At 41.0% G+C, this 17,690-nt stretch overlaps 1 long non-coding RNA gene across 1 annotated transcript; it reads right to left on the bottom strand.

Annotated features, from left to right (window-relative positions):
• Positions 1-307: 307 nt before the first annotated feature.
• Positions 308-15,732, bottom strand: LOC141577360 (uncharacterized). The gene is made up of 3 exons (XR_012506236.1): positions 15,620-15,732; positions 11,722-11,857; positions 308-527 (listed from the first exon to the last, which is right to left on the bottom strand). It is a non-coding gene; the product is annotated as an uncharacterized LOC141577360 (long non-coding RNA).
• Between the last annotated feature and the right edge of the window lie 1,958 nt (positions 15,733-17,690).

Raw genomic sequence — 17,690 nt, 5'->3', positions numbered from 1 at the left:
GGGTGATGGCGCAGATGGTGATCCAGATCCCTAAGGCAGAGGCGCTGGGCACATGAACATGCTAGGGGGAGGATGCAGCCAAGCCTGGGAATGGACAGCAGGTGGTTGTCTGCACGAGCTGGGCTCAGCCCAGGTGGGTTCAGAGCTGTGTTCATTCGTGCGGCAGAAAAGGGAAGAGGAACCAGAGCTTTGAAAGTGTACTTTTTCGGAGCCCAAGGCTCAAGAGCAAAGTGCGAAGCGGTTTTGGCGAGGCCATCTTGGAACGCTCTGCAACGCTGGTCGCTTGTATCTGGGGAGTCTGATCATTGATGGGCAAGTGAGAAGTTCCCCGCACCCTACACAGTATAGTTAACAGGCAATTGAAGATATTTTGACAAGTAATTTTAATCATGAATAATTGTTACTTTCTCTGCTGGAGAGCAGTTCCATCCACAGTCATGGTGAATCTGGCAGGGTTCTTGCTGAATCCCTGCCAGGGGCAGAGGAGGACCTGCCCAGAAACATCCTCTTATCTCTCACCAAAGGCACTGTAATAGAAAAGAACAAAACTGACTCCATGCTAGATCTGTTCCTTTGGCTTTAACCCTGTGCCCTGTTTTCTAGGCTTAGTCTTGCTAGCTCAGAACCTTTTGTAAAAGAATGTTGCCTTTAGCCTGAAATATACAAGACAGCCTATTCCCAAGACTCTGACCTTTAAGGATATTAACACTTTTGAACTCATATAAAGATAAGTTGCAGAATAGAAAATCATGTTTGTTTTGTTGCAGGATTTACAGGGGCACAATGACATGAATCATGTGGAGAGCTGCAAGAACAAAGGATTCCAAGAACAAATAATTCCTACACCAAGAAGTTTGTAACAACCAATCACACCCCTTCCTCTTTCAAGTATAAAAGGAGCCTGAATTCTGATTGGGGAAGAAGTTCTCCAGGACATTAGTCTGTCATCTTCTCAGTCTGCCGGCTTCCCAAATAAAGTAGCTATTCCTTGCTCCAACACCTCATCTACTGATTTATTGGTCTGTCGTGTGGTGAGCAGAACGAGGTTGGATTCTGTAACAGCACCTCACACCTTCCCAGTATAAGATGACTTTTGTGTCCTGTCTCAGAGTAAAGCCAAACAAAAAAACAGTAAAATATACTCAACTCTATTATACTCAGAGAAATGCAAATGAAGTGAAATGCTATTTTCGCACCTATCAAACTGGTAAACATTTGCAAAGATGTTCCCAGTGTTGGGAACACTGCTGGGAAGACTTCAAAAGCTGCTGGTGGTGGTGGTGTGTAAAGGGTACACCTTGGAAAGCATCCATTGTTAGTATCTATCAAAATTTAATGTGCAAACACTCCAGCCAGCAGATTAAGGTCTTCAGAGAAACTTTTTACTCCATATATTTCAGTATTGCTTATGTTTTCACACAAAATATGTATTACCTTAGGAATTTTAAAATACATTTTATAAAAAGAATCCTGAACTTTAGGCTTCTGTAAACATTTTCTTATGCTTTGTAAATTTACTACTCTGGAAAACAAGAACAAAAAAAAAAATGAAATGTACTTTCTGTTTTTTTCCAGAAGTAATTAGCAGCAAAACTTGAAAATGTAGAGACTCTGAATTTGTCTTTGGGAGAGCTCTGCAAGAGCCCCAAGGACAGACTCAGCGGTTGCAGGGTTAGGGTTAGGGCCTGGGAGGGGCCAAGGAGATGGGTGGGATAAGCCTAATTTTAGATGTCACCTTGAAAACAAGACTGTGTCAAGAAGCCCGGAAGTCCCTACCTTCCATTCTCAATGAATCATGATGAAGGAGGAATAATAAAATGGTCGCACTTAGGTTAACAGACTGCTTATTCTGATGCTTGCCCTTAGAATGGTTAATGAACATGACCGACCAGTTGCTACCCACAGTTCCAGGCCCAGTGTTAAAACTACAGCCATTGATCTTACTGTTTCTATTTTATTCCAGTAATAGAAAGTCATAATCATGCTTGGTCACTGAGTCCTTCTCCAGGGAGAAAGTCAAAGGACTGTAATCTTACAAAATAGCCTGAATTACCAAGAAGGCCACACCTTGCATGCTAAAGAGATAAAGTGATCTAAACACTATCCTCTATAGAATTGGTGGCCTGGAGGCATCATGACGCCATTCTGAGTCTTCTGATGAGAACATGATTCTGTCGGTAGTTATGAATGCTTTGTTGTTTAAGCTATGGCTATATAATTACCCTGCCCCATCGCCAAGGTGGGCACACAGTTTTGAAGGGATTAGCCTGCTGTGAGTTTCCTTTGCCTGGATGAGTAATAAAGCTGCCTCCTTTCTTGTAAGCTCCAAGAACCTGTCTCTGTGTTATTTGGCTCAACAGGGATGGGAGCTAATCTTTCAGCAACAATGAGGCTCATGAGATAAACATACAGGCAATCACCAGGACCTCTGGATCCACCATGCACCAATATTAAAAACTGATGTAAAACCACAGAACACCTACTAAAGAACACTCTACCAGAGGTACGGTGGGGCGTGGGGGTTGCATGAAGGGGCGTGGCATGAAACAGTACACGTTTCACAGGCGCACAGGGCCGCCGTGAAAGAAAATAAAAACTCTACCCAGTAGAAATTAAAGTCCTTCTTCATGGGGATATTGAAGAATGTTAAAAATGTATATATGCACACCTTTTCAAAGCAGGTCAAATAAGCTCGGCCTTCGGGGCTGTGGAGGCTTCAGGAATGGAAACCCTGCGTGTCCATATGGCAATGGCTGGGGCAGGTACTGCTAACACAGGATGAGCCTGTACCCCAGGGACCAGAGGTACTGTCAAAATAAACCCACTGCAAGCACAAACATTGATGAGTCAAAAACCATGAAGTTGAGGTTACAAAATAAAGCCAGGGTCCAAACACAGCCCCCTCAATGTCACTACAAACAAAACGTGGGAAACCAACTCAGAACACTTCAACAAATAATATGGATCCCTTGATTCTCCCAAACACAGCACAGGGGGCCTGTGCCCAGACCACTGGCTTCCTTTAGGTCTGCATATCCACATTCCTGTGCTTTGAACATCTCCTATAAGTTAAACTGTAACTCCTTGTATATCCAGGCCATCTTATCTGGATAAAAGCTAAATTCCAGAATATTTAAACAACATTTTGCATTATTTCTAGAACACAGCAGGGAAGGCCACCCACCCAAAGCACAGTGCCTGAGGCAATGGGTGGGGGCAGATGACTGTCCCAGAGCTTCAGGCATTCGGGACTTCCCAGCAATTTTCAGGAGTTCTAGGAATGTGATCTTAGTCATTCACTCATTTATGAGTTTTATACAATTAACTCATGCTGTTGTTGAAGTCCATAAGAGGTGCACCTTTCACAACACAGTGTCACAGAATTACAACCTTTACACCTAAGAGCCCATCTCTGCATCTAGAAGCACATGGTTAAAGAAACTTCCGTGTATTGAGCCCTCTTTGGAGGAAGCTAGTAACATTAGCCTGAATGGCCTTTATTGGCTGAGAGTCCTGACAATTTGCTGGTGTAAGTCCTTTGTTAACAAAGATCAAGTGAGCTGTCCCTTTCTGAAGGCTCAAATTAGTGAGCTTTACTCTGGACAAGTTAAATTTAAAGGGCACCACATGGAACTTTCTAGCAATCAGAGCTGTCTGAGCTGCCTCAGGAGACAGTTCTTCTTCATGGGGGACTGGCACAGAGGCTGATCTGAACAGGGAGGGCATCTGGGCTTGATATCATGTTATTCTGGAGACATGGGCCATGACACCAGGAGTATCTGTGTGATGCTGGTTACACCCGCTACAGCAAAGACTCACGCAGAACTGACACATTCCTGCAATCTGTCTTTATAGAAATCGAAGGAAGTACTTTGGTAACATGTGGAGAACAGAGGCAATCTGTAAACTTTAAGATCAATGTGACCTTCAAAATCTGTTTTATAACCTGATATAACAGAATTTGGAGCACATTAACCTGGATTACAATTTTAGTTCTGTTTAAAAAAAAAAAAAAAAAAAACAAAAGGATTTGTACCATACATCAATTCTGGTTACCTGCAGGGTATAAGCCTGAGGAACAGGGTGAGAAAACTCCCCTTTGATTTATGCAGTTATATATATGAATGTTAACACACATAGATGTCCTATTATGTATAAGTCATACATATCTTATATCTAGTGTGTATGTAGGTGTTCAAAAAGTATTTGTTCTTTTGAAATTTTAAGAAATTTGCTACTCTATAAAATATAAACAATTTACACATTGCAACAGAGAAGGAATTTGCAACAATTTCACAATGTGATTTAATTTACATTTAAATCAAATGATTGATTTCTTCTAATTTATTTACCTCATTTTTCATGTTAAAACACTACAATGACCTCAGTGACTATATCAAAATGTAAACATAATGATGGCAAATATACAAAAGCTCATTTTCCGCCAGTGTTTGTCACTCTATCCATCTCTTCATTAGAAGCACCCAAGTTGTGATCTTCTTGGTAACTCAGGCTATTTTATAAGGTTAAGTCCTGTGACCTTCTCCCTGGAGACCAAGTGTTATTATAGCTTTTGATTACCGAAATAAAGTAGAAAGTGTAAAATCAATAGCTTCAGTTTTAACAATAGGCCTGGAACCGTGAGTAGCAACCAGTTAATCAGGTCAGTTGACCGTTTTAAGTGTGTGTATGAGAAGAAGCAATCTGTTAGCCTAAGTGTGGCCATTTTATTAATTGTACTTCAAAATCCCCACTGTAAGTTTCTCATTCCATTTCTATGGAAATAGGGAGATGGACATCGTGTTCATCTGGCTGCTTCCTGCTGAATGGGGGTGTTTTTTGGGGGGGTCCTTGAAATGGAACAAGCCAGCCTGATCTTGCCATATGGCTGGGGATTCAGAAAGAGCCTTAGCTGTTTGTTTCCTGCACATTAGACATCAGAAAACTGTTAGTCTAAATATATATGTACTATATATATGTGTATATATAAACTTTCATTAACAGAAGTGAAAACAGAAACTGTAAAATTCCCGAAAGAATGCATTTGAGACCTTGAAGTCCATGAAAAGAGGCCAGAAAATCAGGTGTTAACTTGAGATGTAACTTCTCCCACATATGCATCTGAATCCCCTACATTATGTATTTGTTGCTTCACGTCCTCTAGGGCAGTTGTGATGCTCCTGGACTCATCTGGTGTGAAAGCATAACAGGCAGTATGGATCTAGGAACTCAATAATTACAAGAGGAGAAGTTAAGCCCATTAGGTTGTAGCTACAATTTGCCAGCAGACACTGCTTTGAGAATGGCTGTGGCATCCCAATTTTAACATCGCTCAGAAAACTCAAGTTCTCAGCAATACAGAAACATGTCTGAAATCACATCTACAATGTTTACCTAGTTTTATGTTGAATGTCTGAACTATAGTTATTTCATTTTGATTTTCAAATGCATTTCTCTTCTTAGTGGACAAAGCAGATGTCACCATTGATTTTAGCGCTTTTCTGGATATGACGAGATACAAGAATTTGGGCTCATAAGATCTTTTCCTGAAAAAAATCTAGCTATTTGAAGGTCTGTTCAGCCAGTTTTCCCAGAGCACAGAGCGCCCCATTCCTGACCTCCACCCTGAACACCTTTCAGGGTGTGTTGGAGGTCAGCAGCTGCAGTGGTTCATGATTTAATCCAAGCAGAGTTAGAAGGCAAGTGCCAAAGTGACCCAATCCTTGTAGAGGCTGATGGCAAGTGCCCGCATGATCATACATTTGACCATGGCTTGGCACAACCATTTCATCCCACGGAGCTTGGACTGCTTATTCCTATGCCATGCAAGGATTATGTTGATAGGCCACTCAATGTGCTATTACATGACTAGGCCTTATTAACAGTAGCAAAAATTATCCGGACCACCTGTCTTACTAGTCTGTTATGGTCCAGGAGAATATTCCCTCTTGTTGCTTTTTCCTATATCTAGGGTCGCACCATTACAATCATTGGTCTCATGCAGAAACATATATCTGGTCTACTGTTTCAAGCTGCCTTATTGTTTTATCAGAGGCTCAGTCACACTTTTGACACATTTGGTAATGCAAGAAACAACAATATTGTAAAACAGGCAAAATACAAATAATATAGTTAGCAATATTAGTAAGGTCATAAGTAAGAATTTAAAACAAGAACTTTCATTAGGTGCAGCTCAGTGTATCTCCAGGTCAACTGACTTAATCTGTTCTGTACCAATACATATCTTTAGGGAAGATGTTATACAGGCATTGTTCATAAGACTCCTAGACAAATTTCCTAGTGTTATTAGGTTGCTTATCCATACTATAGTTCAATTTTTAAAATTTTTTCCAAACATAAGAGAACCTTTAAGCTTACATGTCCATATCCTGATATTAACCATACAAGTCTTTTCCATAATTGAGGAAAGTTATATTCTTTGGCTGAAATTTTGTTTGTTGCCTTGATTGAGCTTCAGTGATATTATAAGACAATTCATATGTATGGCCAGGCTCAGATCAGGTATTATTAAGTAGCCAGGAGAGGGCTCCAACTTTGTAATGTCAATAGTGGCCTACATAGAACTATAATTTCTTCTTTTATTTTTCCTAGATTAAATTTTCTAAGGACTATCTAGTTAGAGCCTTGGAGTAGGGAAACCAACCAAGATAACACAGAAGCACTAGATATAGGTAATTGACCATAAACCTAACAATTGGATTAGTTCATAATCAAAGGTAAGAGCAATTATCAAAATAATTGGTATATAGGCCTGGTCCAGTGTCTTGGGTCAGCTGTCTACCTCAGATGACATCTTCTTCTCTTTCTGGTCTGCTAGCTTCTCCATTTGAGCATTGACTTAAGGTTAGCACTACTCTATAGGCCACTCCAGTGCAAGGGCTCTTTTGGACTGGAAATTAATCCAAAAGTCAATTTCCTTTAGCTTTTGCTGTGTTAGTTAAGAGTACCTGATAAAGGGTCCTTCCATTCAGGCTGAAGATAGTTCTTTAAATCATGTCTGTTCCAGTGTGTATAATCCCCTGTTTGCAGGTCATGAGGCATTGGATCTTCATCCAAGGATAAATTACTGAGCCTCACAAACCTAGAGTGTTCTTTTAATAATTCAATTAAACTCTGCAGCAATGTAACATAACAGCAAGGAATGGTCTGGGAAGTGAGTATTAGTAAATATAGACCTCAATCAGCAAACTAGAGTTTAATACCCACTAAAATATAATCTTTTTCCCTCTAAAGTTCCCTCATTTTATAAAATATAGCCAAATCAAGATTAATTTGTTTATAAGTTGTCTGATTATTTAATCATGTAAGCTCTTTTAATTTGGCTGTGTTGGAAATTTTAATAAGGACTTTCAGGCTAGAATTTTAATAAGGTTTTCTAAGGCCAGGAAAGCCACATCAAGGTCTTGTCATATATTTTTGCCTTACAGATTTAGGTGAATTCTCTTCTCTTTAAGGTCCTCAAAATGCCTTGAGATTCCTATACCTATTAGGAGGTGATTTTCCTGATTTATCTGATAGAGCCACTGGGGACCTAAGAGTTTCTAGTCTCTGGAGGGATCAGATAGAGTAAAGATAACTGGTCCAAGTCTGCTTACATAGGTATAATTTACCGAATTGCTGAGTCATAATTAGCTTAAGGACAAGGGTTTGTTTATATCTGGGGAACACAGATTAAAAGCCAGTAATATTTTAGACAAAACCAAAAATTATAACCGTACTCAACAGTTTACTTAGTCCCATGTAACTAATCCTTTTTTTTTGTTGTTAACATTTTTATGAAATCAGAGTTTTCATCAGATCTTTAAAATTTCTTACCCAGTTTAGATCAGTGCTATAGTTTGAAATTAATTTATTAGAAACCAGTAAATCTCCTTGAAGAGAAAGCATTTTGCAAAAACATCAGAATAAAACCATAACTATCTATAAATAACAAAATACTTAATAGCATGGTTAAACACCTAGTTACTCTGCAATCAATAAAGAGATCGGGTCACAATGACCAGAACTATGACTAATAACATTTCAGACATACCAGATTTTTAGGGATTCCATATAACTTCTAGATTATCTATATTAATCATGTTTGCTCATACAGTATAACCTAGGAAGATTTATTATTAATTGGGCAATATTTCCCATGTTATTTAACATACCATATGAAACTTACTAGTTTAAAATCTCTCTTTGGGATGTTTCAGGGGCCCTCTGAATCATTCCAGATTTAGTTGGAAATCAAAAGAATTCTGATTAAAATTTGATATTTGGGAAGCTTGTTAAATTTCAAAACACTTGGTCAGATAAAATTATGTCAGTATGAAAATCTCTCTTTGGGATGTTTTGGGGCCCTATGAAGCATCCCAGATTTAGCTGGAGGTCAAAAGAATTCTGCACCAACAATTTATTAATATATCTAAACACATTTATTTTCTCTGTAAGAGGAAGTGAGTGTAAAGTAATTAATGTTTCAATCTTATTTTATATCAAAATGGCATAACATTTAATAAACTCCCATTATTTAACTTAATTTAGCACAACTCTAGAATTTTAAGATAGCAAATATTTATAGAGATTATCTTAAGCATACATGTCTAAAAATATATTTAAAAGTATTTACCCGAAAGTGCTTATCTCATTTGCATTTAATTTACTTAGAATTTTATCACACCAAATTACATTTATTTTTTATTTTTTTTGACAAATCTGCAACAGATATAACAAGATCGTATTTGAGTTTCATTAAACCTAGGTACAGTAAAGATATTATACTTAATATTGATGACTCTAAAGACATCTATACTAAGTAGAACAAACTTAAACTGAACTTAATACCAGGTTTTAACTTAATATTGAATATTTTCCAGTTCATGTAAACCTGAAAGTCAGTTTGTTCAGTTTTTATTTTAGAAACATTTAATTTTTAAGCACATTATGTTACACTGCTGGAATTAAACAGAGCTCTTTTATAAATTTAATTTTGGAAATTTTTTAGCAGTAGAGATATCTCATATCTATAGTGTGTACACAGACTTATGAACAGACAAATCTAGATATCTCATAGCTTCACTTTAAAACTTAGTTATGAGTTGGGTATTTATAAATTTATTGCTTATAAATAACAGTTGGAATAAGCTGAATTTGTTCAAATCAGTAAGGCTTACTATTTATGAAAAAGACTTTAAAGATTCCTATTTGTCCTTGACAGTCTGAAGGACCCATCAGAGTTCTGGGTTCTAAAATGCCAAAAATTTCTTTCACCTTAAATTTTACCTCATTGAGCTAATTAGGCTCAGTCTCAGGTCATTGTCTGCTATATTTACATTTCTGATCTGCAAGACAAAGACAGTTGCTTCCAGTTCCCCAAAGAACTGGTCTGTCACCTAGGTCCAATTGTATCTCCTTAATTTGCTCCAAACAAATTGTTCCATGTTAAAGCAAATGCTTAAGGCACTTAGTAATATCTCTTTTCCTTGAGTTATAAGTTAAACCCCGGGGTTAATCATTCATTCATTCACTTATTCATTTATTCATTCATTCATTCATTCATTCATTCATTCATTCATTTATTTATTTATTTATTTATTTATTTATTTATTTATTTATTTATTTATTTATTTATTTATTTATTTATATTATCCCCTGAATATCAGTTTTTAGTTTTACTTTATATTGGATGGCTCAGGTTAACTATTGGTTTCCTTTAGTTTGTTTAATTAATATTTTCTGAGGGACAGATATGTGCCAAGCCTTATAATACCAAGAGGCGAAGCATTTTTCCATTGAAACATATCTATTCCACAACATAATTAAGCAAAAGAGGTTTATATAAAGCCCATTTAAATATACCAATTTTACAAATTTTATCTTAATTTTATTAACTCTTATAACTTGAATTTTAATATTCATTAGGCTTAATCAATAATTTTAATTTTAGAAGGAGTGCCAGAAGCCTTTTTCTTTAATTTCTTGTCCACTTTATCTAATTTTATATAAAAGTCTCTGGGAACCCCAAGTTTGAGCCAAAGGACTTAGGCCCTTATGAATTTTTAATTTGATTAATTGGTGTGTTGCCCCAATCATTAATCTAATATCTCAGTCTATATATAATTTTTTCCACCCCTATAAGTATATATATTTTACACTGGGGTAAATAAAGCGGACTTGTTTGCACTTTAATGTTGGGGACCAGTAGGTCATCCCCTTGGCCTTTAATTAACTTTACATAGCATAATATCAAAACCTTGTATCTAAATCCAAAAATGTCCATTTTATTTATCCCATTCAAAATAACCATTTAAAAACATTTATTCATTTGGGATAAGTCCCTTATTTTTTTTTTCTTGTTAAGAAAAAATTTTTTGACATTTTTGCATTCCTTTTTTCAGTTACTCAACCTAATTAACATGAATTATTCTAATGTTTTTATTAGCATCCCTAAAACCCATTGAAGGGAAAGGGAAAACACAAATGTAGCTTTATAAACTGTTTTTTTTTTTTAACTAAATTCTTAGGTTAACCATTAGATATATTTTCCCATCTTTAAACTTGATTGATTTTAATAGGTACCAATAAAACAGATGTTTATAATGAGAACTCTCTTAACTTTCACCAAGTTAGAAGTTTTTCTAAATTAAAGGATCCGTCATATGGCCATCAATTAATATATATATTAATATATATTATATATATATTAATATATATATTATATATATATATATAGTGATTTTAAACCAATAAGATGAAGAGGCTTTTCGACATAAGAGGGGGTGTTGCCTAAATAAAATTCAAAATTTTACTCCCCAAAAAGTAAAGGCCTTTGTGGTCCAGGTTGATGCAACAAAGGTTAAGTTGGCAAAATGCCTGAGAATTGGTACAATCAAAGGATTGTTAAGAATCCCAATTTATTTGCTTGGCCGCCATGTTTACATAATACTTGTAACTTTGCATGGCAGAGTCCAAGTTTTCCTTAAAAAAAAAAAGGAAACACATATATATACATACATACACATAAAACACCCAGAGAAAGATGAAACATTTACATTTCAAGGACACAGTAAGAGAAATCCAAGTTCCCTCTAAAGGGGCTTTTATTTTTATAAGGTCAGAATTTAAAAAAAAAAAATGTTTTTATCAGGCCTGGCTAGTTATTTTCAGAGTGAGATTTTTTTTTTAATTCTCAATTAAAGTTGTAAGTTTTGTACGTACATAAACCTGGCTGGGGTATTAGTTGGAGGCTGACAATCTGTCATTTCTTTTTCTTTTGTTTTGAAAGTTTTATTTCCCTTTCTAAGGTCTGATTGTCAGAATAAAATCGCTAGTAGGTTTTCCCGCAGGGCAACTGCACGGCATGAGGTCTTTGCCTCTACCACTCCTGCAAGTTTCTCAGTCACCTGAGAAAGCTGTTGCCAGCAAGGAGGAGGGTCCCATTTTTGGAGTTGAAAGTTTCCTCATAAGATTTTACTTTTATCCTGACAAATTCAACGGAGGTAGCCAAATTGAGGAAAGCATTAGACCAGCCTCTTACCTAACCACTCAGTCCAGACCCCAGTATCTTTCAACCGGACCCCACCCGGGACATCTCCACTGGGTAGGTATTTCCCCCCAGTATCTTTCAACTGGAGGGCCAGGAACCTGGATACACCACCAAATAAAACTCAGGATCATGAACCAATATGGGAGATCTGAGAACCAGGAGAGACTCACCCAAATTCATCTAGACTCCCCGAGGAGACGGGTGGGCACAAAGGGCCACTGCTTTTACCAAGGCTCCAGCTCCTTGTAGAGCTCAGGGGAAGGAGAAGTCTGCTCTGGGTCCCTTTGTGGTCACCAAAACTGTCGACTGAAATAAATGCACAGCCTAAAAGTTAAGAGTTATGTTTTATTTGGCGGGAGGACTCGAGCCGGGATGACAGCCTGTCAGATCGCTCTGAGGGACTGCTCCGAAGAGGTTGGGGAGGAGCTAGGATATATAGGAGCTTTACAAGAAAGACCAGGTAGTAGGAACAATAAAAGATTACTTGTTATCTAAAGAAAGCCAGGCATCTCAAGTTAAAGAATTTAGTGCTTTTCTATGTATGGGAGGAAGCAAACATTTGGGCTCACTGAATTCATTCCTTTGACAAGCACCTAGCTATCCAGGGCCAGTGTCCCATCCTTTGTTATTCTGAGTCCACTCAGAAGGTACCATTGTGAGTGGCTGCAGAGGCTGGGCTGCAGGCCCGTCCCCATTGGGGGTTGGCGGCAGCCACTGATAACCTGGTTTCAGCATTCTTTGTTTACTGATATGGTTGCAGTATTTTCACTCACATTGCAGTAATTTCGTTCACACCCTATTAACCCAGTGATGCCCTTAGTACAGGGCACTGTAGCCCGTTCCCTTCGATACTGTGCTGCAGTTCTTTGAAAACTTGAAAAAGAAGAGCATCGTGTCTGGGGGGTGACCCTTGCACAGGGGTGGCAGGGACAGCATGTGGTTCTCCAAGGGCTAAGCCTTCTCTAAGACACTGCTGTAGGACAGAGGGCTTTTCTGGGCCCACACACTTCTGAGAGTTCTCAGGCGGCGGCGGAAAGGCAGGCTCACCGTCTGTAAAAGGCAGGCCGAGGGGGCAGACGCGGCAGGGGGCATCGTCTTGTTCCCTCAAGGCACAATGCGGCTCGTACTGAGCTCCAGGTGACAAGAACAAATGCGGGCACACTTTCTCCTTGTTCATATTTTCTTTTTAAGTTTTTCCCTACTTGCTCCCATAATTTTAAATCGATTGTTCCCTGGGCAGGAAACAAGGACAGAAATCCCATACGACTTGCAGTAGTTTAACTAGTTGTTCCTCAGGAACAGAACACTGGGCCGCTTTTAAGAGTTGCTGTAATATCCTGAGGTAAAGAAGTTGTTCTTTAGTCACTTGCTGGTCCATCTTAAAAGAGGAAGTGAGAAAAGAGAAAGACAGCTCGCACTGAATACTGGCCACGGTGGCAGCTGCTCCAGGCGGGGGCTGCTGTCCCTTACCGGGAGGCAGTTTTCAGCCCAAAATGCTTTCTCCTCCCTCAGCGTGTTGGTTCTGCTGCTCAAGACTGTCACGTCGGGGTCACCGCTTGTGGGCTTTGTCCGGGAAAGGCCCACCGCAGAAGAATGAATTACTCAACACTTCAGCAAGTCAAGAGAGTAAGAGGGAGCCAGAGATCAACTCCAACTCCCAGGGCCCCTCTGCAGCTCTCGTATTTATTGAGAATAGTCAAACAAAGGATTAAGACAAAGCACGGCACAGGGATGTGCAAGGGGCAGGGCGTGTGCAGGAATGCAGGTCAGCAGTTTTGTGAAAAATAGAAACACTCGTCTTAATCTACATTTTCAGGGAGAAGTTTACAAGGTTCAGGGAGTGTACAACTGATAACGGAAACCAGGCAGGCACAAAGACCCCATAAAGTTCAAGATCTAACTAGAGAAGAGAAGAATGCCCTGCTGTTTTCAGCAAGGGAATGATGCGATGGTTTCCCAAGAAGCAGAAGCAGCCCTATAGATAACAAGCTACACCGAAGATAAGCAAGGTTTGTCTCACTGTTTTCAGCAAGACACAGAGCAGCAGTTTTTTGCATCGCAGCCTTACAACCTATTAACCCCTGAGTGTGCCCCCACATATTATTATAATACTCTGCCACGAGGAGCTGAAAGCCTTTTTGCTAAAATCTGGAACACGACAAGGATGCCCACTCTCGTCACTTCTATTCAATATAGTATTAGCATTCCTAGCCATAGCAATCAGACAACAAAAAGAAATAAATAGGATGCAAATTAGAAGAGAAGAGGTAAAATTGTCATTATATGTAGATGAAATGATACTACATATAGAGAACCCTAAAGACGCCACACAAAAACTACTAGAGCTAATAAAAGTATTCAGCAAGGTAGCAGGGTACATCAACATACAGAAAACAGTGGCATTTCTTTACATGAAACTAATAATACCTTTTAAAATTGCATCCAATAAATAAAATAATTAGGAATAAATCTGACCAAGAAAGCAAAAGATTTATATGTAGAGAACTACAAAACACTGACTAAGGAAATTAGAGAGGACTTAAAGAAATGGAAAGATATCCCAAGTTCTTGGACTGGAAGAATTAATATTGTTAAAATGGCCATACTACCCAAAGCAATCAACAGATTTAATGCAAAACCTCTCAAATCACCCAGGATTTTTTTTTTCACAAAACTACAACAAATAATCCTAAAATTTATATGGAATCCAAAAAGACCCAGAATTACCAAAGGATTACTGGAGAAAAAGAACGAAGCTGGAGGAATAACCCTCCCAGATTTCACACAATACTACAGAGCTACAGTCATCCAAGGTATTGGTACAAAAACAGGCATATGGATCAATGGAACAGAATAGGGAGCTCAGAAATAAACTCACAAATTTTTGGTCAGTTAATCTTTGACAAAGGAGGCAAGAACATACAATGGAGAAAAGACAGTCTCTTCAGCAAATGATGTAGCAAAAACTGGACAGCTGCATGTAAATCAATGAAGTTAGACTTTTTCCTCACATCATACACAAAAATAAATTCAAAATGACTTAAAGACTTAAATATAAGACAAAACACTATAAACCTCTTAGAAGAAAGCATAGACAAAATGTTATTTGACATATACCTCATAAATATTCTCCTAGGGCAGTCTACCCAAGCAATAGAAATAAAAGCAAAAATAAACAAATGGGACCCAAATGAACTTATAAGCTTTTGCACAGCAAAGGAAACCATAAGCAAAACAAAAAGACAACGTATGAAATGAGAAAAAATATTTGCAAAAGATGAAACTGAAAAGGGCTTAATTTCCAGAATATATAAACAGCTCATACAACTGAATAACAAAAAATCAATCCAATCCAAAAGTGGGTAGAACTAAACAAGCAATTCTCTAATGAATTCATGCAAATGCCCAATAGGCATATGAAAAAATGCTCAATAGCATTAATTATCAAAGAAATGCAAATCAAAACTACAATGAGTTCTCACCTCACACCAGTCAGAATGGCCATCATGCAAAAGTCCACAAATGACAAATGCTGGAGTGGCTGTGGAGAAAAGGAACCCTCCTACACTGCCGGTGGGAAAGTGGTTTGGTGCAGCCATTGTGGAAAACAGTATGGAGATTCCTCAAAAGACTAAAAGTAGACTTGTCAAAGGCTTTTGATCTCAGGCAGGCTGACAAGCTCCCAAAGACCTGGGCCTCGCTCATTATTCCGCCCCAGGTCGCCTGCACATTGAAGGGTCGGGGGCAGCCACCACTCATCAGGCAGGACCACCTGCGCCAGGGGACCCTGGCCTGAGGGTCAGTCGGAGGTGCTCCGGGCACGGCCGGCGCCCTCCCACCTCTTGGGGCTGCGACCGCTTTCCCAAACCCGCTTATGAGTGGCGGTGAAGGTGCGGGGTTCAGTGGCTACTAATTTGGGGGGGCACAACGAACCATGGCGGTGGCCCCAGACCGGCCTCGGGGTCCTAACGAGCCACGCGGCCCCAGCCTCACCTCTGCATTCCCACCTGTGCGCCTCCCCCGCCGGCTCCCCAACCTGCGTGCCCCCACCAGCATCCCTTCACCTACCCAGAGGCGCCAGCGAAGGGGACGGCAGGCGGCTGCCCAGATCCAAGGCCGTGTTCCTCCTCGGGGGGCGGGCTTGTCCAGGAGAGCCCGGCTCCCGCACAACTTCCGCGAGCTCTGGGCGGGCAGTGGCGTCCGCGCGGCCTGCGCGCGCCCCCTCCGCCCGCCCGCAGCGCCGGTGCTCGGGCAGCGGCTCCTGCAGCACAGCGCGTGGCAAGCTGGGCTGGGCGAGGCCCATTCCAAAAGCCCCACCCCGCCACAGACCGGGTCCTGGCGCCCAAGCAGAACCACCAAAACCAGCCCTGGGCCAGGCCACACCCCCAACCACACTCCTGCTTTTCAAAACCCCTGTCACTGACCCCCCACCCCAGGCCAGGCCAGTCCCTGACAGGACCCCCAAGATGAAACACCTTCTTATACTGAGGTCCCCGCCGCCACATTCTGCCCCACTATGTCCTAATCTAAGGCCCCTGCACCCCAAGCTGACCCGTCATACCTCACCCCAGGCCCCCCATTCCAAGGTTGTCCCCTCATCCCGGGATTGCAGACTTAACCCTCAGTCAGGTCACTTCCACTCTGAGGGGCCCAACCCTCAGCATGTTTCCCCCACTGCAGGATGTCCCCTCACTCTGAATGCACCCCTGATGCAGGAAAACAGATGTGGGGCGTGAGGAGGGCAATGTCCCTGGTCTCAGTTGAGCCCCTGGAATGTGCCTCGCCAAGTGTGGGTCCTTGGCTACATGCAGAAAAGCATTCAAGAGAAAGCCACAGTTGAGTGAAGGTAGTTTATTCAGAAAGATACATTTAAAGGCAAGAGAAAGGCCAGAGAAAGGTCACGAGGTGTGGGGGTTGGGTGCTCAGATTAAAAGTAGGGACACATTCCATAGACAGAATGTGGGCTGTCTCCAAAGAGAGAGAGAGAGGCGGTCGTGAGATGCCCTGTTGCTGTTTTTTATGGGCTTGGTGGTTTCATATGCTGATAAGTGGAAGGACCGGTCTAAGTAGCCAGGGGACGGGGCTGGGATTCCTGGGAATTTGGCCATTTCCCACTCTTTGACCTTTTGTGGCTGGCCTTTGGACTTCCATGGTGCCTGTGGGCGTGTTATTTACCATGTTAGTTTATTACACTGAGAGTATAATGAAGGTCAAGATCTACTTGAAGTTTAATCCCTCATTATCCTGAGCCTCAAAGCCTACTGGGGGTTGACTCACCATCTTAATGTTAATTGCTGTAGCATTCCTTGAATGGCTGCGCCTGCCCCTTTCCATCCTGTCTGTCCCCTACCCCAAGCTGACCCCCTCACCCTTCACCCCATGTGTGCTGGGGTGGTCCACTCTCCAGTCACCATGGTGACAGCCACCAGTCAGAGATCTGGTGCAGTGTGTGGACAAACAGCCCTGTGTCCAGGCTCTGGGGCTCGGCAGGCAAGGTTGGAGGCAGGTCAAATTCCTGCCCAGGGGCCCTTCCCCCTGTGCCCTGTACCTCCTCTGAGCCAGAGGCTCAGGGTGTCCCTGGCTGTGCGCCAGGGTGGTCCCAGGCTGATGGTGTGGATGGTGAACCAGACCCCAAGGGCAGAGGTGATGGGTACATGGACCTGTCAAGGGGAGGATGCGGCCAAGCCTGGGGATGGACAGCAGGCGGTTGGCTGTGTGCATGGCCTGGGCTCAGCCCAGGTGGGTTCAGGGACTGTGTTCATTCATCTGGGGGCAGAGGGAAGGGGGACGGGAGCTTTGAACATGTCCTTCTTAGGAGCCCAAGGCTCAAGAGCAAAGTTCCTGCATCCTTCACACAGTTGTCGGCGATTTTTTCTTTCATGCTACACAATAAAAGTGAGAGCATTTGAGAGGCTCAATTGAGTTGGTCCCTGATTCCTTCTCACTCTCTTGACTTTCCACAGAGTCCTGAGTAATACATTCCATCTCATTGGGACTACTGCTGGATAGAACCCACACTTTCTAGTATAAAAGGAGCCTGAATTCTGACTGGGGAATATGGTTTTCCAGGATATTAGTCTGCTATCTTGTCAATTGGCCGGCTTTCCAAATAAAGTCGCTATTCCTTGCTCCAACACCT

The sequence above is a fragment of the Camelus bactrianus genome, chromosome 4 (assembly GCF_048773025.1).
Source record: "Camelus bactrianus isolate YW-2024 breed Bactrian camel chromosome 4, ASM4877302v1, whole genome shotgun sequence".
NCBI lineage: Eukaryota > Metazoa > Chordata > Mammalia > Artiodactyla > Camelidae > Camelus > Camelus bactrianus.
Note: the sequence above shows the minus strand (reverse complement) of the source record. Positions and strands in the feature narration are given on the sequence as shown.